Source organism: Heterocephalus glaber, unplaced genomic scaffold (genome assembly GCF_053883595.1).
Source record: "Heterocephalus glaber isolate CG9 unplaced genomic scaffold, H.glaber_assembly_v1.0 deba00001553, whole genome shotgun sequence".
Classification (NCBI taxonomy): Eukaryota; Metazoa; Chordata; class Mammalia; order Rodentia; family Bathyergidae; genus Heterocephalus; species Heterocephalus glaber.
The window spans coordinates 20,811,089-20,835,914 of record NW_028258344.1 but is presented as its reverse complement, the minus strand read 5'-3'; the positions used below and the strand labels follow the sequence as shown (position 1 = coordinate 20,835,914).

Genomic DNA, 24,826 nt, shown 5'->3' with positions numbered 1-24,826 from the left:
ATTTACAAAATTTATATTTAAAATGGTGCTCTTTATTTAGTTGAATTTACTTGCAAATTGAATAAAAATGTTGCAAGCATTATTTGCAGATTTCAAAATTCTTGGCACATGTATGGAAAATGCAAGCTTATAAAACTTGCAAAACATTTATGTTAATCATTTTTATTGACTTGTCTTCCCCCTGGACCGTAAGAAAGTAAAAGTAGCCCAAACTAAAGTTCCAATGAGAAAAAAATGGAGCTAGTAAACTCTACTGACATTAACTTCCTACAAATTTCAGCATACAATTTGCCCATACAGGTTCCATTAAAGTTAATGGGAGTCGTGTGACTAATTCTCTCTGTAGGGTACTAAAAATGTACCCTGCAGTATTAAAAAGTCTGAACTTAATTTTTACTTTCTCTTAACCTTGATTATGTTACACTAAAGATAGATACTTTCATTATCACACACACACATATATAGTAAATTTTATATATAGATTTGAAAATAATCTATTTAGGGAGAGGCTACAGTTATATGGGTCAGAGTAGAATTTTAATTAGTGTTGCAAATATAAGTACTGCTTTCATTATAATGATAAAACAAGCATGAGTATCTTTAATTTACCCTCTAGCTATACAAATGAGAACTTAAACCTCAATGAATTCAATAAATGAAACATTTTCGAACACTTACTTAAAATCAGGTCCACTTTTTAATCAGTCATGGTTTTAAGGGAATGCTTATTAATAGATCATTAATAAAAGATGCTTATGGAATGAGATTTCAAGAAAGAGGTGAGATGAATGAAGAATAAAGAAAGTAAAAAACCTAATGGATAATATTTAATTTTATTCTAAAAAATTTACTCTATAGTAAGCTACATATTTATTTCAAATTAAAAAATAAATTTTAAATTTTTTTCACTTCTTTAGGGAGATAAAATATTACAGATAATATTGCCTGTGAATTCAAGATCCTTTCATACTGCCCAAGTTCCCTCTGCTTTTGACATTCAAACTGAAATATTAATCTCATTTTTCTGTAAATAATTTCTGCATGGCTTCTATCACTACCTGGGGGATGAAGTCATAAGATCTTATTGTAAAAGAATGCAAAAGAAAAACTATATACATGAATAAATACTCTTACATACATTTTTCACTGAAATCAACATGCTACTCTGCAAAAAAAAGGAAATGCACAAGATATTTCCTAAGCACAAAGAACACTGGGAAAAAGCAGGCAATATTGCAGAACAATAAATAAAGCAGAACATGCTCCAAGGGCCCAGATTTGGTTTGAATAACCTTCCAGAAGGCAGAATTCTTGCCCAGCACCAACACAAACTGCAATTAAGGCTGATGTTTTTATGTTACACATTTATCATGTTCTTTATATTTCTATTACAAGATTCTGTGTCTAAATTACAGTGGAATCTTAAAGCTGGGTGGGGCCAGGGAGAAAAGTTACTATGACTACTAAATTCACAGTTTGAATTTATCGAACCTGATGTCGTACACTTAGCTATTAAACTTCATCATATTCTTAAAGTACTTCCATCTCAAAATCCCATTATTTTGAACTCACTTTGAAGCTTTCAATATTTCAGTTGTGTGCTGAAACTTTGTTTTCTGGATCTGTAGGCTCACTGCAAGAGGCTGCAAGCATTCTGCTACACTGGGCTGTTTGGATTCCCTGGACCCCACTTTCCAGACTGATTTGTGGCCTTGACCTCAAAGCAGCAGAGGCAGAAGATATTATAGCCTTCGTTACTTACAAATTACTCTTAAATGAAAATTAAAACCTCAAATGAGGCTTCTTAGAAATATGTCTGGCACACGCCAATGGCTAGCCAAGCCACATAACTCTCAAAGGTTTAACAAAATTCTATTTTGAATTGTTCTGATTCTTAAGCTAACTTTATAAGGAACCACTCTTTCTTCCTTTTAAAGACATAATGAGTAGGTATACTTTGGATTAAACACAACTTTCCTCCACTGAAATATCTATTCTTATTTTTAATTTTGAAAAATAAAGATATTATGTTTAGGATTTTGCAGGGTTTTGGAGATAATTAGAAGCACCCTGGAATACTATGATTATTTGTTACAAATATTAACAAAGGAACTTTTGGCCCACAGACAGTAGAAATGAGACTGGCCCAGATATTGTAAGCACACACACTCCTATGTAGGCAAAGCTTTATTGGAGAGAGATTAAAGGGGGTGTCTTAGTTATTTTCTTGATGCTGAGACAGAATCCTCAACACACAAGTTTAAAAGTGAAAAGATTTATTTCAGCTTATAGTTTGTAGAAGTTTCAGTCCATAGTTGGCTGGCATAGAGCGGAGGGGCATCACAGAGGAGAAATTGTCTATTGCATGTCAGGCAGAAGGCAGCAGCAGCAAGCAGGGAAACTGCAGAAACCACAACAGCAAGCCTACCTATTCCTTTTATTCTATCCAGGCTACCAGGCATTTGGATGATGCCATTCACACCCAAGATGGGTCTTCCAATTATTCACATCCAGAATTATGTGAAACCAATCAGTGGACTAATTTATTAAGCACACACATTTAATCCTAGTATCACACCATTAATCCCAATATCACGCCTTTTTAACCCATTATCACACCTTTTTAACCCCATTATCACACATCCTAGATCCAGCCACCTCCAAAAAGCCCCACCTGTGACCACATAAGGCTTTAGGAGGACATCTAGATACAAGGCATAACAAGAAATTTCAGCCAAATTTGGACTTCAAGTGAAAGGAGCAAGAAATTAGTAGAGAGAGTGACCAAGGTGCTGCTCCCAGACAAAGAGAGCAACAGGTTTTTATTGATTTCTTGGGGTGAGGTAAAGTATAGGAATTTTCATTGGTCAGATACATGATTTCAAATGATGTTTGTTCTTGTGACAGAGTTGTACACCAGTGGTCATGGTCAACTTGTCCTAGATGCTATTGCATCTTCATATATCAGGTAACATCATCCTGCACAAAATATCCTGGTCTTGTGGTGGTTGGCAAACAGGTGGTTAACTTTGCTTGGGAACTGTTGAATTACACTTATAGTTGGTGTCATCATTTTGGACAAACATTCTGGCCTTATGATAGGACTTGTTATCGTTTATGTCTAGATGTCCCCCCCTAAAGCCTCATGCAGTCGTAGATGGGTGAATCTAGAGTATGTGATGCTAGGATTAAGGCCATATGATTAGTAAACCACTACACTACATGTGAGTGATTGGTTTGCACCGGCCTAGTCCCATAAAAGGAGCAAAAAGACACTGTTAAGGTCTCTTGTTGTTTTTGCTCTTCCGGCACCATGAACTATTGCCCCTCTGCCACCCTGCCTTGGAGCCAGCTTAGTATGGACTGAAACTTCTATGAACTGTAAGACAAATAAACCTTTCCTCCTTTAACTTTGAGTGCCAGGTGTTTTGTCTCAGTAACAAGAGAAAAGTAACTAAAAGGGCTGAAGGTCTATCATTGTTTGAGCAGTTGAAATAGTACAGTACAAGGATAGGGTAAAAGAAACATACCATCTCTAACAGGCAACAGGTCAAGTTAACTCTGTATCACACATTCATGGACAAAACATTGTGTAACTCATCAACATGTCTAGTACAGAGCTGAGTAGAAGATTAAGATAGCAAAAGGGACAGACACAATGTAAAGACCGAGTTTATCCCATTTTAGTTAGATTGTGCAGGCCCAGGAAATGTGCAGACTCAAGTAAAGAGTCTGTGTTCTCAGCAAAAGATGGCCTTCAGGGCAGTGGGACGTAACCTAGCCATCAGCAAGGATAGTGGGGATATTGTCTATCTGTGTGACTTCCAAAATTAGTGATTTTAAATTGAGTAAGATCAACTGAAGCTTAGGTAGGTGTTTCTCTTGGTAACAGCTTCTCATTTCATGCACACATTCTGCTTTAATGGTATTACCAGGGTCTCACAATGGATCTATTGAAACATGTCATGTTACAAAGGGTGATAGTTTATTATGCTCAATTTATTTTTTTCTCATCCCAACCTTCTGTCTCACCACTATTCAATCATGCCGGTTCATAACTGTCTCAGTTACAAAATTTAAAAATGTTACTGACATACTTAGTGATTTTCTAAGAAGAAAACAGGATGAGTTGAAAAGAATGAAGCTCAGATTCAGTACTATGTACAGAGAATACACAATATTCTAAAGTAACATACCCACACAGTATATATAAGTATTTAACAGAAGGACTAACCCCTTCTCACTGGGATAATCTTTGTGGGTTTTGATAGGAAATGCTTTCATCATTTGAATTTTGTGACTCCATTTCTATTTTTCATTTTGATTTATTTTTACTTGGGATTACTTTAGTTAACGATAGTTTAAACGCTTTGAATTTGGCTATGAAATTGCTCCTATCTATCTCCTATAGCACCCAAATTATACTGAATTACCTCTTTAGGTGTCTTTCAGTTTCTTCACAATGTCCCTTGAAACCATGTTTCACTGACCTTTGCACAACGATTGCTGAGTGAAGTAGAATGACATACATGCTTCCAGAAAGTTCTCAGTCTTTCTGTCTATTGCTACACATTGGATTTTTAATTTGAGAGCTCTAATTTGCATTACAAAGCCTCGGTTAGTAATATTTCTCTGTTTTTAGCTATTTCTGTCCCAATTTTTAAATTTCATAATTTTTTTACTGTGCTGAAAGGTGAAGTTCTCTTTTTGCCCACTTTACATGAAAATACTCTACTAAAACTTTCTGCAAAGCATGCCTACAGGATGCCTGCTGCTGGTGATCTTCTCTGGATCCCCTCTTCCCTGCATGCATGCTATGCATATGTGTTACGGAAGTGGAAGCCAGACAAAGAATTGCCTTCTCTGCAGATCCCATGCAGGGATGGCTAGGTCTGCATTATGTGTTATGTGATGATTCAGTTCACCCCACTTTGCCCTTTGGGAACTGCTGTGAAAACTTCTTTTGTACAGTAAATTGTGCCAGCATTTGGCCTTCATTTGGTGGTAAGTGCATGGTTTATATATTAAAGACATCTCTTTTTTCCCTTTAGAAATACCATGTGGCATCCATTTGTTTGTAAGTGCAAGTCAAATGGCAGTTTGGGATCCTCCAGATGATCCATAATATTCTGTCTTAAGTTTTTAAAGGTTATCAGAGTAATAAAAGTCTAACATTGAAAAAAATTGTGAAACTAGTTGAATCCCCAGGACTACATCCGTTTACTCACATAGAACCTCTGATAGTAGTTGGAGAAAATCTATTCTGAAATTTTTAGAATGCTAGGACATTAATGGTACAAGTTAAGTTGTAATATGCTATTTAGAAATATGCAATATCTATCTATCTATCTATCTATCTATCTATCTATCTATCTATCTATCTATCCCTCTGCAGAGATGAAATCTGTTGTTTCTATCTAGCCAACAGAATTTTACATATTGGTCTTTAATGGTAAATGAGTTTAGAATACTGAAGAAGATGTAGTGGCAATTTTATGGCTTTAAGTTTTCAAATTTATCATAATGGTCAAATACAGTAATTACATGAGTAATTGCTCTTTGTTCTTCCTCCAGCCTCAAAAGTTCATCCTAGACTCTGCAACATGGGTTTCCAAATTTATTCATCCAGCCATACTTGTGGCTGTTGTGGTTGGTCTATGGCCTGAAGCTTAATGTGCCCTGTAGTTCTGTTTCCCAAAATAGGCTTAGGAAGTTTGTGACCATGTTTGGTTTGTTCCAAAGTGGTTGCCATATATTTAATGAGGTTGTGAACATATACTAAGATTTGTATATGACTCATCAAATAAAATACATCTTCAACTCACTTTTAACATCAGTGTGTGGTTTGGAGTGGGCTGTTTTACAAGCACATGTGTTTATCATATGAATTTATTTGGGGACAAACATCACTTCTTACTTTAGGGATACAGTTTCTAAGTAGCTGAATACTCTGTTTCATCCTCTTATTCAAGAACAAATATTAAAGTTAGTGGTCCTTTCCTGCCCCTGCCCTGTTTTATAGGATTCTCTGAGTACTAAGGTGTCTTACTTCATTTATATATGCCCATATAGCATAAGAGTGCAATTTTTTTTATTCATTAAGTTTATTGGTACATTTTAGGTATACAATATGCTGACATTCATCATCGGGAATTTGTACCTTTACATGATGTATCTTGGTTCTTATTTTTTCCCCATTTCCCTGCCTTCCCTTCAATCCCTCCACACCTCCCTATTTACAACATTGAGGCCTTACACTTAAGTGAAATAAATAGGACACACAAGTGTAAATACCGAACATTTTCTCTGCTGTGAGAAACTGAAAGTGTAAAGAAGGATCAAAACATATAATAGATAATGTGAAATAGGAAGAAATGGTCCAAAGGGGAAGGTGAAGTGGGAGGCATAGGGGGAAGGAAAGAAGGGATAGAAATAAATATGAGAAAAGGAAAAAAAAAGGACAGCAATTTTTTAAAAAGCCCTTTTCATTCAGAAATGCACATAACCCATAACTTCCATGAGCCATGGGGGAGTAGAGCACATCTTATCAGTTACATGCATTTATGAGAGCAAGGTGATCCATGGTTTGTGCACCAGACAGGGAACCAGGAGATCTTGATCTCCTTTAAGCCTCAATTTCTGGGACTTTCAGCAAATCACTTTGCTCTAAGGTAGCACTGGCTCCTTCTATTTTATATGAAAATATCTTTCCGCAGCACAACAAAAGGAGGCATTGTGACTAATACCGAGAATAACTATAGATTTTGTTTTTCTTCTTTAAACCTCTGTCATACAAAATGAAGCAACAAAGGAGGTCTTTTTAGTAAATGAACCTTGGCAAGTGGGTGAATGACTCACTCAATACCTTCTAGCTTGCTGAACAATGTAATAAATTATATTCTGTGAATAAGCCAGGTAGATAGAATATCTTTCAATTGGTAATTCAGATCCAATGCAATGAAGCAGAATATTCCATAGAGTTTATTTCCTGCAATTGTAGGAGATAAAATAGATTTTTCCATTTTCCCTCATATTTTCCTCCTACCCCCCAGGTGTTTGTCACAGTTATAGATGGTGAAAGAAAACTAGAAAAAGATTTGTCATAAAATTTAAAACTCCATAAACTTCATGGTGCTTCACATGAAAAAAATGTAGAGCTTGTAATCTGTATGAAATTCTGATGTGAATCCTTTACTTTCAAACTTTGTAAGACAAGAAGAATGTCTGAAATGGAGATTACACAGTTTGTCTAGAAGCAGAAGCCTCAACTTGAGCATATTTGGAAACTACTGGCATTCCTCAATGCAATTCAAATGATATTGAAAAGAGTTAATGTGGTCCTTTCTGCTTGCCTTAGAGCTGAGTCAAGGTTGTTGTCAGTGCATTCAGCACATAGAGGTTAGGGGTCAGAGATATGTCTGGCACCACTGGTGTGTTAAGTGAGATCAGATCTTGGTAATTTACACTGGATTGAGCAAATAATATAAACAGAAAATATCTAGTGCCAGGTAAAATTCTTGCAATTATTAAGTTTTACAGTATTTCAATATAAAAATAGGATAAGTTTTTCAAATCTATATGACTTTGAACAATAAGTTTACCAGAATATCTTACTTTAAATTTAGCTAATGTAGAGCATTATACATATTAATGATATGCTATAATTATATATTTATATACATATGATTTTTCCTTCCAGCTTTTGTTGTGTATTGTGTTTATAGACATACTCTTATTATTTAAATTTCTCTAATAGTCTGATATATTCCAGAGTGAAAGAAAGAACCTTACAAGGCAGTTTAGTAAGATGAAAACAGACTTTTGAAAGTGTGAAAAATTATTTTGAGTCTAAATAGTCATAATATATTGGTCTAAATGAACCATAGTGATAGATTTGTATACTAAATTGGGATTAAGTCAGAAGAGAAATATATTTAAGCTTGTTCTGATTCTTAAAATATGACTCAATTAAAATCTGCTCTAATAAAGATGAGTGCATTAGTTAAGGCTGCCTAAGGGAAAGACTGATTTGTTTTCTGGCTATTAATGAAGGCTTTATGAGACTACTTGCCCCTGTATGAAATGAAAAGAGGCACTCCCACAGCAACCCCAAAAGTTAATGTTAATATTCTTTTCCTATTGAGGACTTAATGTATACCCTATATTTCTCTATTAAGTGATATAAAACAGAGTTTGGGATTTTTTTTTGGAAGTGTAATTTAATCCACATTTCCTTTCAAAGTTGATTTCACCTACTCAGAAACCATAATTTACATTTAAAGTGCTAAATCTAAGCTAATTTCCATTCTTGTAATTGGCTTTTAAATAAATTAAGCAATACCTATTATGTTGCTTGACATGGCTCATGGTAGATGATGCTTCATTTGGCCCCAAGAACACAAGATCCTTGGCTAGGAGGCATATTCGTATCATATCTTCAACATATGCATGCTGGACAAGCTGCTTCTAAATCAAGTATTGTTGCCATTGGCTTTCAGGCTCTATTCAGGAAAAGGATTGTGGAGAAAAGATTCTCTCTCTCTCTCTCTGTCTCTCTGTCTCTCTGTCTCTCTCTCTCTCTCTCTCTCTCTCTCTCACACACACACACACACACACACATGCATAAACACATACAAATAGCAGAATGATTCATAAAAATAGCACAATTCTTGCTAGTTTGAACTAAAATACTGCAACATTGCTTAGTGGTCAGAGAAGATGCTATGCCTCTGCAACAGATAAAGTCCTTATATGTAGAGAAGCTAAAAGAATCTATAAGATACATGTTTAAGGCTTTTTATCTTGATGGAAAACTAATGAAATGGTAAAAGCAATATTAACATGAGGTATTTACTCCAATATATTCACATTCCTGTAGCATTATGTGAAAAAGCAGCTATAAAGCAAATGAACAAATAAAAAACCCCAAAACCAAACCAAGCAAAACCAAAAAAACTGAAACTCTTCTCCTTGAAACCTCATCTTCAATTACAATTATGATGTCAACCCTACAAAATAAAATGCTGTTATCATCTCAGACCTGTCCTACTGTTGAGCATCAAGCCCTGCAGCCTTTCATGGTCTAGGTGTAAAATATTTACTGGATGAAGTAGGCTGATGGGAGAGACACAGGGTTAATTGGCAATGAACTTTTTCCTACTTACCCAGGAATGTCACATTTTTAATTTGAAGATCAAGTGGATTCTTTAGTTTGAAAGTCAGACTAATTCATTTCTGTTTTTATATTTCTAATAAAAAGGTTTTTTTTTTTTTGATATCAGGAGTTGAACTCGGGTCCTTGCGCTTGTGAGGCAGGCGGCAGAACCACTGAGCTAAATCCCTGGCCCCAAAAGGGTTGTTATTAAAGACATTTTAATTTCCCTTATTACATACTTGATCCTTTTAAAAATTACTGCTAACAAAATCTTTGGATTCAGTGTTATTTATTTGAAATTTCTCATTAAATATCTACAATGGTTCCATGTAAAGATAAGACATATATATATATATTATAATACATATATTAATTGCAATCCAAATAAAAATGAAACGACTGCTTTATAGTGACACACTCTCTAGCAGGTATAAATACATTGATCTTCTTAAATGCATCTCATATACTATTTTTTGTCAATGGATTTACTATTGTTCCTCATATACAAGATTCTTTTTCATAGATTTGTAAAGTTGTAGTTCAAGAGATTTTTTTTTTCTAACTAGGAGATTTCACTCAGGTTCTTCATAAACTTATTCTCTAAGAGCCCTCAAAGGACTTAGGTTTTGATATTATTTTGGGCCACTCAAATCCCATAGAGAGATCAGGCAATGACTTGACTCAGAAAATTCCACACTTGATGATCATTTACTTAAGAATTTCTGGAGGAGATCAAATGAGATTTATGCCAAATAAGATTTCCTTTCACAAAATCCATTCCTCAAATGGAGAATTTTAATGGGAACATGTACTTCTGGATGGCAGAATGGAAAAGGATAATGAGGGGAGAACAACCCTAAATTTGTAAAGCAGATTGATGTACAGAGATAAAAATCCTCCTAGTCTCACCAACTCTAGATGGTGTATTATGAAAAGATGTAAAAAATGTCAGAGAACCAGTTAGATCCCTTGATGAATCTATATGAAACTAATGTCTCAAAGACTTAAAACTTAAGCAAGTGGGTAATTATCATACAGCAACATTGGAAAAACTATTACAAAAAGGAGATCATATGGGAATTGGTTATATGATCAAGTAGGTAATAGGGAATGCTGCCTAGATGCTATAATGGAATTATAATGCTCATTAATGTATTAATGAAATTGAGAATACTATTTAAATTTGTTCAAACTTATTTTACCTCATAACTTTTTTTATTGAAGAGGAATCACAAGAGAGCTCTAATATAAGGCAATACAAGCAAGCACCATCTACTAAGTGCCAAATTCATAAACACTAAAGGAAAATAGGGAAAAGGAAGATAAGAATGGCTTTAGTTTCAGTTTGTTAATTTTTTGCTGTGTATTAGACTGTAGAATGTTTTCATGTATAAATAACAAATATACACTGAGTACTTACTGTATTTCAGACATTGTTAGAAGCATTTTATTTTCATTGTTTGACTCAATACTTACTTTATCCTTAGTGAGTGAAATGATTATTTCCATGTTATGAATGAGAAAGTGAGACATAAAGAGGTTAAATGTCATGGCCTTAGCACGCAGCAAGCTGATTCCAGTACATCAGGAAAGAATGCCATATTGTATTACATCTAACAAGAACACAAAGTATTAAGTCCAATACTAATATTTTAAATAATTAAAGAAGTAATTTTTTTTCATTTAACAGATGGAAGAATTATCCTAAGGGAAGCTCTTTGTGAAGTGTCACATAGCTAATAACAATAATTATGCATGACCTGCTGAAACAAGGAAAAGATAAAAATCGCACCATGTCTTTGGAAAGGAGATAACAGGAAAATTGTTAGGTTTCAATTGCTTATTTGAGAAGGTCATTATTATTTAATCTATAAAATGAACATCACTAAATAGTTGTTATCTTAAAGAAATAGTATTTTAAAAATAAGTATTGCCTGGACATCTAAAAATGATTGCGAACAGTTTTCAAATGTTGACTCCTAATACAGCGATTGTAAAGATTCAGTCCATTGGGTGAGATGTTGTTTTTAGAAATGATCTGCCTTCTCTGTTCATTCATATTCAATTCAAGAAGTAGAAAATTATTCTGGAGTCTTTTTCTCATTATGGCTGTGATGTGAAATTCATTTCGTGGTTGCTGAGCATCTTGAAAAAACAGTGGATGGTTGCAACTACATATTCCTCTCTAGTGATTTTACTACAACTGCTCAAATAACAGATGATACATTGTTTTAGATTGCATACTATTTATTTTATTTTGCATATATACTAGTAATGTTGAACTTGCTTAGTGTTTTCAACAAGAGTTACACTTTAGAATATAAAAATAGTACTCTAAAATTTTATAAAATGTGGGTAACAGAAATAAATAAATATGATCCATAGAAAAGCATATATGTGGTTTAAATTTATAATCAAAATAAGTAAAATATGACTGCTATAATATTTTTCTGCTCTAATCTTTTCTGCATACATTAATTACTCTAACATACCTTAAGATATGACAAGATAAATTAACTTTTAAGATTTAATTAATTTTTGATCAGAGCCCAGCAGAAAATAATATTTAAATATTAAATAGAATTATGACTTCTAGATTTCCATTTTAAGGTCTTCCATGCTAGTGTTATCAGTCACGTAGGTTCATCTGCTCAAGTCCTTTAGCTCGATGCTGATCCAATCAAAGAAGCTGTTCTTTTTGGTAAAAAGGATAAACGATTTACTCAGAGCTTGCTCTGAGGAGATAGAGGAGCTCATTTGTCTCAAATCACCGTCTCACCATGTGCAGGTGTGTTGGAGTGTTTTATAGCAAGGAACAATGTGAGAGAATGGATGCAATGAAATAATAGACACACCCCGGTTTGGTTTGTTTCAACCCTTTCTGGACACAGAGTACTCCCTCCCTTGCCTAAGGAAATGAAACTGGATTGGACTTCCTAGTTCTAGTATCTGTATATTCTGCCCTCTGTCCATTCATCTGGGCTGAAGACAGGTGGGGTGGTAGTTCATGTGGTAGGCCTGAGGAAGTTTAGAGAAGTCACTTGCCTCTAAAGGAAAAATCTTACATTTAAAGTTCCATTTTGGGGTGCTGGTTACACTAGGAGGCAGCTATAATTAATTATTAGAAAAAACTTCTTCAATCAAATCCATTTCAAGAAATCAACCAATAACAAATGCAGGTGAATCTGTGTGGAGAAAGAAATGCTTCTCCATTGTTGGTAGGACTGTAAACTCATACAACCACTATGGAAATCAGTACAGAGATTTCTTTGAAGAACTAAAAATAGAAATTCCATTTGACATGGCTATTCCCCTTCTAGGTATCTTCCTAAAAGAATTAAAGACATTATACTACAGTGATGTAAGCATACCCATGTTCATAGCAGCATAAATCATAATAGCTAAATCTTGGAAACAATCTATATGTCCATCAACAGATGAATGGATAAAACATATAGCATTTATACATAATGGAGTACTACTCTGCCATAAAGAAGGATAAACTTGAGTCGTTTGTAGGAAAATGGATGCACCTTGAGACCATGATTTAAGTGAAGTAACTCAGACACACGAGCTTAAATATTTCATGATTTCTCTTATGTGAAAAACTCAGTATATACATAAATATGAAATAAAAGACGGATAATAAGAAAAATGAGAAAGAAATAAAAGGTATTATAATCCAGCATGGATAATTTATGTAAAAGTGACCTTGACTTAGTACAATTGCTTTACATGTTTTATTTGTTCTTTGGCCTATTAGTCTGGTTTTCAATCTGTGTATATGATACTTAACTTTATTAGGTCACATAAATAAATGAATCTGATGTGGGAAAGATGAAAGAAGGGTGAAGGGAGTGAGGGAAAATGGAGAATTTAAATGTGCTGTGTACATGTACCAATTCCTTACAGTGAATGGAATTGTTATGGACTGCAAATATGTACTAATAAGTGAAAAAGCCCAAAACAAACACAAAAATCAAATCCATTTCAAAGAAAAGTTGATTTATTTTCACAACTAGGTAACATTTCTCCCAAAATTTGAAAAGATCTTTAAAAGTTACTTTACTTTGTCTTTTAAAAGATATTTCTAACATTTGACAAAGATTTTGCTTACACTTTCCAGAGCTTTTCCCATCCAAGTTATGATTTATTTTTAGTGCAGAATCTAATTCATATACTACTAAAACTTTAGGACATTATTTCTAATTTCAATGATATGGACATATCTCCAGAATAATTTATTTTGGGCTTGTTTAGCATTACTTGAGTGTAGTCAGGATAAGATGGATTAAATACTTCTTACCAATATGGTCCTGAAAACGTAAGTTCTGAAATATACTTCACACTAGTTTTCAGAGAATCAAAGCAATGAATCATATATATATATATATATATATATATATATATATATATATATATATCAGTTATTTGACAATGCATTTATTTTTAGCCCTGTAGAAAAGAAGACCCGTCTGGCCAATACTACTGATACTAAGTTGGAGCACCTTGGTGTACAAACCCTCCTGGCATGTCTCTAATGGCAAGCTGCAAAGTTTTGACCTCCTTTTCTGCTTAATAAAAACAGACTCAGGTAAGTGAGAGTAAGAGAGTGTATGAATTAATATTTTTAGAAAATTTAATGTTAAAAAAATAGCACAACTATTTACTGGTTTTACATGAAGGCCAGCATGTAGGTTTGAAAATGGAGCATATATAGAAGAGTTATATGAAATATACTTAGAAAAGAACCATATAAAATGAAATTAGAGGTTTTTTAGTTAGCAGCAAACTCAATAAATCAACAATAAGATGATAGGGTACAACTGTTCCCTTGACTTTTGCTGTTGTTAATGCAATATTAAAAGGTACAGACGCTTAGAGAAAAGATGCTATTCTGGGGAAACACAACTGGGACGTACTTTCATTCTTGCCTGTACGTATATAAAGTAAGGAACAGGCTGGAACATATCCAGGAGAGAACACCAAAGGGCTGTGGTTCTGGGGTAAGTATTCTATTGGTTGAAAGCAGTGAAACTGTTTTGACTGAAAAAGTGAAGGTGCAAGCCTCTAGTGGAGTGATGGTGAGCCCTTTAGAGATGAGCGTCCAAACTACAACCCCAAACCCACCTATTTATCGCAAAGTGCCAACACTGCAATTAAACCTGAATACTGAGGTTTTAGTTTAGAAAAAAAAAAACCCCATGCATTAACATCTTCTGGCTTAAAAGCAAAACAAATAACACATGTGCCTTAGGTTTGCCACCACTGCTCTAGTCCTGTAATCAGGCAGTAGGAATGCAGACAAGGGCTATGGAGATGTACATTTTGACACTACACAGAATGGTGTTTTCCTAATCACTATCACTATTCATCAATGGGCTAGTTTGTCTTAGAGGAGTTCTCAGCTATGTGTTACTAGCAATATTAAGTATAACCTTTACCTTTCTTTTCTTTTTTAGAATCCATTACAAAGAAGATGTGGTTTGAAAATAGCTACATAATATGACTTAAAAAGGACTGAATTACAGTAGCCAACAATATTCTTCATTTTGTTTTCTGGATGCAATATAACAGAGAAAGGAGGCAACAAACAACTGGTCTTGGTTTTGAGTGAGACAGTGACTGAAGTGAAAATCTGTTTTGGTTGCAGAATATAAGGTTTACTGAATAAAGATACTCATCGGGGATGCTGCATCAGTTGCTATGTGCCAGATCAAGGTGCTTTGCTTCATTCTCCATGTAGATCTTTTTGTTATAAGCATGCAACCCGTAAGATTTTTCAAGTGTCATTATTCAGTGTGTTGGCTGTTGTTTTTGTTCTCTTTTATAAGGCCCTAGGTCTTTCAGTGGTAAAGTAGTTTTCTGAGGTTCTCAAGAAATATAATTGCAGCTTGCGAAGGTGACCATTGTTATCGGACTATTTTACTATTTGATTATTCAATCCTCCTCCACTTCAAGTTAGCCCGTGACTATATTCTGATTCTTTAAAGCACTATGTAAATCTAAGAAGCAAATGCAACGTCTAGTTTTACTGGATACCGTGTACATTAGGTTGAATAATCCTAGGAATTTTGTTACGGTCGTGTCGTGCAGAATGATGACCTTCTCGGCCCACAGGAACATCATTCACTTACTCAGCATTGATTTTTCTCATGCTTTCCTTTATGGTATTTAAGCAGCTCTCACATCTCTCCTTTTACTGAGGTGGAATGCTAGATAATTACAGACAGGCTTTGCTTCCCAGATTCATAACGCTGTATGTTTCTAAATCTTTTGGAAACAAATTGATATGTCACACTGATTTTTAAGTGAAATCATTGTTTTCAGAGGTATGGTATAGTAAAACAATTTTCACTGAAAAAATATTTCAAATGCCTCTGTACCAGAAAAAAGTTTACAATTAAAAAGATTACATCAACTATATAATTTTTACCTAAAAATTTCCCAATAAAAGTAGAAGTCTTAATGGAAAATAATAAATACATATAATTTCAATCTCTAACCTTATAAAATAGAAATGTGTTAGTTTTAAAAATATGTTTACGTATACTGGGTTTATAAGAGTTGTTTTAGAGCAAAAATTCTTTGTGAGATCAAATTCATTTACAACTTTTCAGCAAAATGTTATATTATTGTCTTCTAAAATCTGTTTTCCTATTATTCAAATTGAGGCAAATAGTCTCATTCTTTTTTCATGAAACTAGTAATACAATTTTCTCATGCCTCTGTTTGGTGCATCCTCGCTTTGTAGAAGACATACCCCTAATATTTTCTACTCAGTATTATAAAAATTTTCAGAAATGGTACTTTAAAAAATCACATTAGCCACTTAACTTCACCTCTACTGATTGTAAGAAATTATACAAAGAGCACTCTGGAAAGAGGTAGCACATTTAGCTCACAGGATTTAGCTTTATAAATACTAATAACACTTCTGGAAACATTATTAGACCATTTATTCCATCTCCTTTGTAATATACATTTCTTTCTTTTAACCAAGGCTTTGTATAGTCTCATTTTAATGTTTCAGCTGAAGGAACTTTTATAAGCTAAAATACTTTCTGATTTGAATTACTCTTGCTCATAAAATTATTTCTGATATTTAAATTATATTCCTCTTCATTCAATTGTTTTTTATACTATCTTAGAAAATTAATTTTACTGATTTCCAACTTAAACCATTGTAGGTAATCTCAATATTTTCTCTTTCCTAAGCACATACTTGTTTTGCTTTTAAATTTACAGAAAATCTGAAGATAATTAATTTCCTTCAACTTTTCATCTTTAATGAAATGATGCAGACATTCTCATTTAAGTATTATATCTTAATCTTAAAAATAGTAAATTAAGGTAATTATATTAGAAGTTTTTGTCAGTTTTCCTATTTATTTGATATTTCCATCTGATATACAAAATACCCATCAAAAATATTATGCCCACAGTGGAGCTGTTGACTTTCTTCTTTCAAATAAATCCCAAGATAGAAACCTAGACATTGTCCTTTAACTTTCATCTTTCCTCAGCCACATCACACATTTAATCTAACACAAATCCTGGTATTTGTAACTTTAAAATGTAGTCTGAATCCATCCATATATTTTTTATCTCTCCTGACACCACCTTTGTGCAGGCCACCACTATTTCTTGCCTGAACTTTCATGAGTCTCTTGTCTGTTCTCCCTGCTTCTGTTCTTACACTCTTCTAATTTATTTTTCACGAAGCAGCCAGCATGATCTTTGGAACGCATAAGTCAGATCATGTCAGTACCCACGTTAAATCTTCCAGAGGCCTTCCTGTTCCACCTAGAATAAAGTCTGAATTGTGTGGCTTACTGGTTCATGCCTGTCTTTCCAGTCCCATATGAAACACATTCCCTTTCTCCCTGACCATAGCCGCACTCGCAGCAGTGTTACACAGGTCTATGTTGCAGCCACTGTGCCTTTCTGTCATTTGTTGACATCAGAAATCTAACTCTATTGACATCAAAGTCTTTTGCCTTTTAATTTTTTTTGCCTTTCCTTCTCCACACTCTTCACATGGCTTTTTCCTCTTCTTTTTTTTCTTCTTAGGGTCTCACCTTAAATGATACTTTTTTAGAGCATTTCCATAGCTACCATAACAAAAGCTGGGCTCTCTTAAAATCATTTCATCTGTTCATATTTTATTACAACTCTCACAAGCTATAGTTACATTTTGTAATATAATAATTTCTTATTTATTTTTCTAGCTTCCAATAGAATATAAACTCTGGAGCATTAATCAACCATTGCTTTAAGGATTCCACTTCTTTTATTTTATTTATTTATTTTTTTGGTACTGGGGACTGAACTCTGGACCTTGCTTGCACTTTCCAGGCAGGTGCCGGCACCACTGAACAAAATCTGTGGCCCTCCACTTCTTTTAATAAGAAATGGTATTTAGAAACCAAGATCTGGGTTTTAGACGTGCATATGGCAATGGAGATAATTATTTCCAGTTCCTCATAGTGAATAAAGCCAGGATTCCCCACACATATCTATTTATGTTTCATGTATTTATATGTCTCTATATTATTATTAAAAACATGGCCTGTTTTCTTTCAAAAATCAACAAGGACTGAGGAAGTATTTTACATTAAAGAAGACTAGTAAGATACTGTGATTATCTTTTTAAATTCTATTTTTATTTATTTTATTTATCTTTTCACTTTTATAAATCCATGTTTGCAGTACATAATGATTACATTCACCATAGGGAACTGGTACATGTACATAAACACATTTCAACATCATATTTGAAAGTAATGTGTCATTCTGAAATGGATCCTAGATTGGAAAAACTTTATGATTATATGGACTGTGGATTAGGTAATAATATTGCAAAAATGTTAAGTGTCTTGATTTTGATGATTGTCTTGTAATTAAGCATGGAACTTACCTTGTTCTCAGGAAATACATTATTAATTGTTGGGGTGCTTATCATTAAAAAAACAGCTATAATTCACACAACTCTCTGCATCCTCATCTATTGAGAGGAGAATAAATTACTAACAAATGGGGCAAGATATAAATAAGTGAATATGAGTAAAAGGCATATGAGAGCTTTTTGCTACACAAATTTTTCAACAGGCTTATATGTAAAACCAAAAATTTACATAATTATTTTTCAAAATTTGCACTGTGTCTCATGACACTGCCATGAATGATTTAGGAATGAAATGATACTTTTTCTTTACCAAGTAAAAAGTAAATATCCTGAGCTAAATAGCAGTATCTACAACACTCAAAACCAAATTTTTCACAAAGGACAAATGAAAATAAGATTTATTAATGTCCTTTTTTCTTAATTAAATCAACTTTATAATTGATTTATTCAATCTTTACTAGCCGACCAAGTATAACACCAGATAGATTAATATTATTGCATAAGGTTTTTCCTACACAAAGAGAAAATCTCAACTGCTTAAACTTGCCTAAAGCACTTTCAAAATGACTACCCAAGTGACTTCTCAAATTCCTAAGCTATTATCTGTCTTGTTCAAATCCTTTTTCTAACTTTTCCCCAATTACTCCAACCATATAATTGTGAAGCTAAGATTCCTATAGACTATCTCTATCAATAGATCAGGATAAGGAATGATAAACCTCTTAACAAAAACTTAATTCTGATTCTTTCCCCAGATTAAGGTATCTTAGCAACCTGTGAAGTATGTTATCTGCTGATTCTATCATTCTGAGCACTTTCTTGAACCCTTGAGCTGACCTTATACCTGTGTGTTTCCCCTCTTCTTGGTTTTGTTGGTCTAGGTTATAGAAAATGAGATCGACAAACATAAAGCAATGTGGCCACACATATCTAAATGTATTTAGCTTTTAACATGACAATTGGTTGTTTATAAATTTATGAACTGGAATCTTTATTTTTTTGCTTTGTCTCCTGGGAATTACATGTCTAGCTCTGATACACAGGTGGCAGAGATAAGGAATAAGGGCTTATTTTTAGCTAATATGAACTTTTAAAATGACAGAGGGTCAAAGTGTAATGCAGTGGCGACACATGTACTGTGGTAGCATTTCCATGAGGATGTTCCTCATTGCAAGATTCCTACTTCTAAAAGAGCATCCAACTACAAACAAATTCAAGTATTTTGAGTTTCAATCTCGGGACACTAGTTGATAAAATCAAAGAACTACTGTTGATTGGATTGAGAAATTGCTTTTTACCATTTGTTGTGCTTTCTTTAATTTGACTTTACCTCATGGGCTACTTCATCTCAATTTCTATCAATAAATCCTCCTCATCTACCCGACTGTATGGGAATGTTGTGGATTCAGCCTTCAAGCCTTTAAAAAAGTTTACCTCCTCTTATTTGCTGGGTGACCTCATGCACTCTCATGCCTCAAATATCATTTATTCTCTAGACCCTCATTTTTTTGTTGTCTAGATGTATTCAGAATTTGATTCAAGACTCAGTGCAGAGACTTTGTAATCCCTAGGTGTATAAATGTAAAGGCATCAAAAAGATGTGAAAAAGCAAAAACAAAACTCCTGGTTGTAACTCTAAATCAGCTTTTGTAAAGGGCTACTCTAATCCTCCTGTTACCAGGACAAAATAATTCTTAATTTCTCTTTCTCTTATATTCCTCATGCAATACCATTAGCAAATCTTGAGGCTCTATTTTCAAATATCAAAAAACACCACATTATTTTCACTCTAGTCTAAATAGCCTTTCATCTCATCTAGAATACAGTTAGTCCTCCCTGTCCCCTATAACCCCACCCATGGGCACATGTTCAAGACCATCAGTAGGTAACTGAAATTGCAGATAGTACTGAACCTTTCCTATGTTTTGATGCTTTTACCATCTTAACAAACATTTATCACTTATTGTGGACATAACTTTTCCATTTTGACATTTGATAGAAAAACTAGCATGAATTTCTTTTTTATTCACCATTTCATGGATGGAATATTTGTTTACAACATACATCTTAACAAATTCAGCATGTAATTTGTTCTTTCCTTATTAAGTCATGAACTTTTACCTTTACATGTAAGGGAAGTGATTTATGGCTTCACTTTTTTACATTGCAATTTTAATTTCAGCATTATTACTCTCATGCTTTGGCACCATTATCAAGTAAAAAAGAATTACTTGAACACATACATTGGGATATAACAGTAATTGATCTGATAACTGAGATGGCTACTAAGGGACTAACAGGCAGGTAGTGTGCATAATGTGCTTCTGCTGGATAATGGGAAGGTAGGAGATTTCGTCATGCTACTCAAAATGGTGTGCAACTTAAAAACACAGATTGCTTAATTTTGGAATTTCCCATTTAATATTTTTCACCATAGTTGACTTTGACAAACAGAAACTGAAGAGTGTAAAGCTGAATTGATACTGGTGACTACTGTATTGCAGTAGCTACTTACTGGTCTCCCAAATTCCAACCTCATTTGTCCCAGTTCATATTGGTCAGCAACCTTAATAATCTTTTTATTTTTTAATTTAAGTTGTTTTAACATTTTGGAAATTCTTAGTAATGCATATATGAACACTATGTACAAGTTTTACATATATTATTTTATGTAAATATCGAAAGAAAAATTAGACATCATACTCTCAAAAAACACATTAAAACTGAATCTTGAGATGGCAAGTGACATTCTCTCAGGTTGTAAACACAAAATGATATAGACTGCAAATGGAAAACTTTCTAACTTTGAAGCTCATGTTTTTATCTTACTGTTAAGACATTCTCCTAGACTATAAAAAAAAATCAGAATACGACCGTATTAAAAAATGGGGATTAAGAAGCAAGGCAGATAAAAATTGGCCTTACTCTTAGGTTATTTGAGTTGGCTGACAAGGAATGACTAAACTAAAGTTTTGGTTGTGTCACTAGAATGACAGCCTTCATAGAGATGGAGGTGATGACACAGATCTACACTGTGCTGGTCAGGTCATTACTGGGAGCATGTTTGGATCTGTGTGTCAGACTTTACAGCTTATAGACAAACAAAAAACTATTCTGGGGAAAGCAGTCAGTATGACTAAAGGTCATATGACATGTTCCCAAAAGAGTGGCTGTTGAAATTGGGGATGTGTAAGTCGGGAGTGGGAAAGAGTCAGAAGAGACGAATGATCTTGTAAGCCAGACATTTCAGGCACTCAGTTTTGCTCCAAATTAAACTATGTCTAAAAGTAGAATCTGTATTTCGTAGGTGAAAACCTCGGCATCAGGAGCTATTGAATTCTATGTTACCAAGAGAGTGCAGGGAAGAAAACGGAGAGCCATAGGGAAGTTTCAGAGGAATTTGTGGATCAACTGGGAGGTTGAACTGAATAACCTTGAGGTCTCCTCTGACATTTAGATTTCAGCTTTGTTTGAAAAGACTGCCAGACTACATCCGGCCATTTAGAGATAGCATTTAGGCAACTATTATATCCTATTTATAATGAAACATACATATTTGATTAAAATGTTAAATCTAGATCTCATCTGAGGTCTCTCTTATTTTCCAAGGGCAGGATGAAATAGACTCACCTCCTACATTTCAATCTTTGAGAAATTTAAAATGATTGTGTAATATCAGTTGTTGGAGTACGAGTTGGGTCAAGGGGGGACGAGTTTGCATCATTTATATCTCTAGGTTTCTGTTAACTGAAAACATTTTTTACTTTTCTCAAAACTAATAAAAAAGTAAAAAGCACTTTCGTCAATATGACTGCATTTACTAAAATTTAATAATGTTTAAAAAAGGGGAGAGTCGAGACAAGGCAGTGTTTATTTGATAACAAAGCAACTACACTGGGCATGAAGCATACTTGATTTGAAATTATCCTGGGATGTCCTTATACTTGGTTATTAATTTGCGTAGGAATGAGGAGCAATTCAAAGTTTAAATACTTGCAAGAAATATTACTGGAAAAGTACTCTTTTTGTTGCACTGTAATCCTAAGGAAACCTACATATAGGCTGATTACAGACCTCCTGACTAACATGATGTGAAGTAATAAAGTCCACTAATTACAAAGAGAATTTTGAAATAATTTGCACTTGACATGATGTATTTTCTTTATTAGTGTGGAAGTAATATGGAATCATGTTTATTTTTATTTTTTGGTTTCTGTCATTTGATTTTATGTCAAACTTTTTCCTCCTAAAGAGGAAAGTCTTTTCAAAAAGAATTTTGAAAATGAAAAGCAGAGGAAATGAAATAGGGAAAAATAGACTTAAAAAAATTGGAACCTGTTTTAATGAAAAGCCACCCCCCCCCCCAAAAAAAACCCCAAACTAAAAGTCACACTCAGAAAGAAAACCAAACAATTGGAAAGTCCTTTATTAAATCTCATCAAGGAAAAAGAAAATATAAATAAAAAGGGAAAAATATCAACCTAGATGCAGACAATAATTTGGTAATTGAAAATAAGAATAATCATGGTAATCTGGTAGAGAAATCATAAAGGAGCTTTTGTTTTACCAATTATCAAGACTTACTATAAATCTACAGTAATTAAAGCAGTGCAATCTGCCACAAATAGGCTAGAAGAACAGAATAATGAATTTAGAAACAAGCCTTAGCATTAGGGAGCATCCTACATTACAAGGGTGCCATTTTTACTTACCAGGAAAGAACTGTGCAGGAACGAGAGACAATCCACCTGAAAAGTGCACTAGCTCTTTAACAGTCCTCATGATAAGTTCAGATAAATTAAAATCCTACATTTGAAAATTAGATCAGTAAGACAATTAGAGAGACTAGGAGTTAAAACCACTCCTTTATCTTCCCTCCACCAATTCTATCCACTTATCTACATATATATCCTCATTCTGGATAAAAGGGTGAAATTTTCCCTCTTTAAAGGCTGAAATTTTTTTATTTAGTTGTCCATTTCATTCTTTCTCTTCTTACTACTTAAGTCTGAATCTCTTTGCTCTTACCAATCAATCTCTTACCAATTTCTCATCCATTTTATGAAATTCATGCAATAAACATCATTTGCTATTACAGCACTGAACTAAGAAAAATGTCTCCATTCTAGGTCTCTTATTCTCTTCTACTTTGATCACCATTTTTAAAACCAAAAATTATCAAGAGTTGTCTCTATTTACTTCCCTTCTAACCAAAACTCTCCAGTCAGATTTACACTTCTACTAGCCTTTGGAAGTGGCTTTTGACAAGATCATTGAAGATTTAGCCAGATGTAGGGGCACACATTTCTAATCCCAACACTTGGGAGGGCAAGGCAGGTGAATAACTGCAAGTTCAAGGCCAGCCTGAAATGCATAGTGAAACTCTGAAAAAAAAAGTCATTAAAAACTTCCATCTTGCCAAGTTCAGGTCTTTATTTGTCTGACTTTTCAGCAGTAACTGACACAAATTGATCATGTTCTACATTATGTATCACTTTCTTCTCCTGGAGACCAGGAATGGGCTTATGGTGGAATAATACAATTTAGTCTGAAAAGAATGACTCATTCGTACCTTAAAATACTTTTCTTTTTAAAGAGGGTTCCCTCCCCAAATTGTAAAAGCAGCTGATCTCCCAAAGTATGGCTTATTCCTCGTACGAAGATATATCATGTATGACATTTCTCTGATTTTCATTGGCAAGCAGTAGTTAAAGATCTTGGCTCTGGAATCAGATTAAGTTTAAATCATCAAATATATTTTGAATCATTTTATATATTTAAAAAAATATAAGTATGTATATAGAAACCTTAAAATTTTTTTAATAAATAATTTTTTGAAAGAATGTGCTTGAGTTGTTTCTTAAAAAACATAAATTATGACATATATCTCAATGATAAGCATAAAGTTTCATTAAAAATTAAACTGAAAAAAAATGCCTAAAAATCCATCATTTTTAGTGGTAAGTCCTTTCTATAAGTGACACACAGACAGACACACACACACACACACATTCATCAGGCTCAGATATATGAATTTGATCAATATTGTGAATTCCTCTGTAACTTAAGCTCTTCTTGAATATGTTAAAGAGGGAGATCAAAATCCATTCATTGAAAATAATATGCTAATAGTAAAACCAAGAAGAGAATAATAAAAGTAAACAACAAGACAAAACAAAATAAAGCACTCAACTTAATTTCTCACTCATCAATTCATTAATAGATATATTTCCAGATAAAATATTAGATTACAGTGACACTGAAAATGTCATATTTTATAATATAATTTATTATAAGAATATAACTATGATTCTATATTAAGAAATCTACCAATGTAATTTATTCTTTTACTAAAGAAGAGAAAATAAATATGATTATCTCAAGCTCCTGAGAATATTTTCAATAATATTAATTTCTCAGTAGTGAACATTACTGTTTTTATGTAAGCTAAGTGTTGATGAAAAACTCCCTAACTTGATGAAGGTTATCTATCAAAAGTAAAAAACAAATGTAAAAATTAATGATAAGATATTATTAAATGGTAAAGTTTGTGTAAGTAAAAATATCTGCTTTCATTATTATTATTCAACATTAGCCTGTAGGTCTTAACTAATACAAGAAGACAAGGAAAAGAAACAAATATCAGAAAGAGACAAGTTTATTATTATAGAAAATTGATATTATAATATCACAGAAAGAGCTTAAAAAGTTCCAAGATCTATAGAAAACAACTTTCTATAATCCAGAAATATGCAATGAGAAAA

The 24,826-nt window shown here is 33.5% G+C and overlaps 1 long non-coding RNA gene across 1 annotated transcript in view; it reads left to right on the top strand.

Annotated features, from left to right (window-relative positions):
* The window catches only part of LOC110348550 (uncharacterized), a 28,125-nt gene extending 12,566 nt beyond the window's left edge, over positions 1-15,559 (top strand). The window contains exons 2-3 of the long non-coding RNA XR_002393876.2: positions 13,608-13,748; positions 14,617-15,559. This is a non-coding gene — a long non-coding RNA (uncharacterized LOC110348550). The remainder of the gene's footprint in view (positions 1-13,607; positions 13,749-14,616) is intronic.
* The last annotated feature ends 9,267 nt before the right edge of the window (positions 15,560-24,826 follow it).